We start from the raw sequence: 2,894 nt of genomic DNA on the forward strand, positions 1-2,894 counted from the left end.
GAGTTTGGTTTCTATCCTGCATGAAGCCAAGGACCCTCTTGGCTGGTCCTACGAAAACTTCTGGGTTTTTGGACTCAGCCTGCCTGCATCAGTTTCTCCTCTTAAATTATTCTTTGATAGCATTGAAAGAAGGAACTTTTATTTTCCAGTTTATTTTCCCTTTGGAAGTCAGGTTATTGATTATAGTATTTCCAGAGCATAAGATAATCAGATAATTATCATTCTATAACTTATTGCTCAGAGATCATAAACTGTTACTACTTACTATATTTATTACAGGCACATCAACATTAGTAAATTATTCAAGCAATAGACAAAATAGTGTTCATTGGCTTCTATTCATATTCTACTACTGAACTGATACTGACCCTCAATGATCAAGCAATTTAATATTGTATAAACCTGTGACATGCTGAAAATGAGAAGAGTGACTTATTTAATGTGGTTTTTATATGAGAATTAATGGCTACAATGTATCATTCTAAACTTGAAAATATTTTATAGTGCCAATGTGTGACACTGTTAAGGTGGAATGGATAGACATCACTCTGAGATTTGAGGTAAGGCACATTGTATTTTGCATTAATTAATACTTGCAATTCATGTTCAATAAAATTACAATGTTTATTTCCAACACTGTTCATGTTTTACTTATGCTTATATCTCAAAAACAATGAACCCTTACAATGAAGTGAGTAAATCAGGGTGCTTTAGGGTTATGCGTGGATAAAATAATCACTTCTATGATAAATGATTTGTCCATCTTATTAATTTTACTTTTCATTTATTTTTTCAATTTGAAAGTAGTTATTCATTAACTGACCAGATTACAAAAAGTAATCATAGTAGACACCTTGGTTCATCTTTATAATAAGTTTATTGAACTGATCTTCCCTGTTGCCAGCATTTCCACCGTCTACAGAATGGGTGGCCTTTTTCTTCATTCTCTCTCCTGGAGATGATAATTTGAAGGGCCATAAAAAGTTGTTTGCTTCTTTGAAACATTTTCTAACAATATAGATCTCGTGATTCAGATCCTCCATGCAGATGATGCCATATTTACCAAGAGATCAAACAATCAATGTGTTATCTGTCAGGACAATTCATTTCTTATTGACTTTGCCATAACCATACTTGTACATCAATTCATTCACCAACTTCAGGTTTGGGTACTCTCCTCACCCCCATGTATGGTTACACAATCCTTAGCATGTTAACAGAAGCCTTGTTAAGTTTAACAAAGGTGACATTGAACATCTGGTGAAGGCAAAGGAGCTGCAACACCTTTTGAAACTTTAGGCTCACACCATTGATACCTTTGACCCTGATGACAAAAGCCAATTTAGTTCTGCAGGAACATAGAAGTTGCCAGTTTTTCTTGCCATCCCAGCCATTTGAATCTCAGGTTTGTATAACTGCCTATATGCTTGTGGTAATGCTTAGCTTTTTCATAAATGAACTTCCTCCTTACCATTCGAAGCATCTTTTGGGCAAACTTCCTTCCCAGATGCTTGATCTTCAACTCCGAAATTCCTTCGCTTTTTCCTAAGGGTTTCTAGCACAGCAGGAATCTCCTTTTCCTTCTCTTCTGCACCCTCCATGGTTCCAGCCAGAAAAGCCATCTTATTAATTTTAAATAATATTAATCCTATATTTAATCCTAAAGAAACTTTCAAAGTTGAGAAATCTATTTTAACATACAAGGTTTAGTTTTAACTGATAGTTTTAATATTGGTGATAATTATGTAATCAAAAATTATGCTTTGGTCAAATTATGTAGTTAGTTACAATAGTAACTTTTTTTTCTCAGTAAGTGTTCCTTCTAAAGTGTTCCTTCCTTGCCTAAAACTTTGACTACAAATACAAATTCATTTTTATATTGACCCTGAGAATATTTTTTCTGTATATAGGAAATGAAAAACAAAACAAAACAAAAAGAGAACAACAGAAGACAGCCACTTGGCAACAGCAGTTATCTTTAAAAGTCATATTCTTCTAGGGGTGCCTGGGTGGCTCAGTTGGCTTAGGCTCAGGTCATGATGTCACCATTTGTGGGTTCAAGCCCCACGTCTGGCTCTGTGCTGACAGCTTGGAGCCTGGAGCCTGTTTCAGATTCTGTGTCTCCCTCTGCCCCTCCCCAACTTGTGCTCTGTCTCTCTCTCAAAAATAAACATAAAATAATTATTTTAAATATAAAACTAAAAAAATAAAATCATACTCTTTTAGACAAGCTGTTCTAAAATAGTAGATTTGAGGATGAAAGCTGAATAATTGTAAGTGAATGAAAATTACATAATGGCTACAGAAATGGGAAAAGGGGTGAAGAGAATAGAGGACAAAAGAAGAAAGCAAACATTTTCTCCAAAAGAAACACTTGACTAGGAAGGGAGATAAACATAAGCCCAAAGGAATCCTAATTCCTGTTGATGAAAGTTTACATTTTTTCCTTTTCCTGTAACTTCTCACATCTCCTTTGTTTCCACTCTTTCTCTCTCCTTCTTTCTCCTTATTGCCTTAGTTTTCCCTTATGTTACTTCATTCAAGATCTTGCTGATTCTTCATATATCTGGTTTGTTCTTTTAACCTTGAAAATATTCATAATGGGTAAATGAAGCTGGAATAGCTATTTAATTTGGTTTATGTTGCTAGAGAGATGCAAGATATTGTGTGGCTGAAAATTCTGAATCACTTTATCTAGTAGGATAAATTTTTGAAATGTTAATGGGTTTGATTTTCCTCTTTTTTTCTTCCTTTCTTTTCCCTATTGCTTAGTCTTTTCCACACTGAAATGCAACATAAAGGTAGATAAAAATAGAAGGCTTCATTGCACTGACCTTCACAGACCCCAAATTAACCACTAAGCCACCTTACACACACACACACACACACACACA

The 2,894-nt window shown here is 34.7% G+C and overlaps 1 pseudogene; it reads right to left on the bottom strand.

Annotated features, from left to right (window-relative positions):
* Window positions 1-827: 827 nt before the first annotated feature.
* LOC122478718 lies at window positions 828-1,605 on the bottom strand (annotated as a pseudogene).
* Window positions 1,606-2,894: the final 1,289 nt, after the last annotated feature.

The sequence above is a fragment of the Prionailurus bengalensis genome, chromosome A1 (assembly GCF_016509475.1).
Source record: "Prionailurus bengalensis isolate Pbe53 chromosome A1, Fcat_Pben_1.1_paternal_pri, whole genome shotgun sequence".
NCBI classification, from domain to species: Eukaryota; Metazoa; Chordata; class Mammalia; order Carnivora; family Felidae; genus Prionailurus; species Prionailurus bengalensis.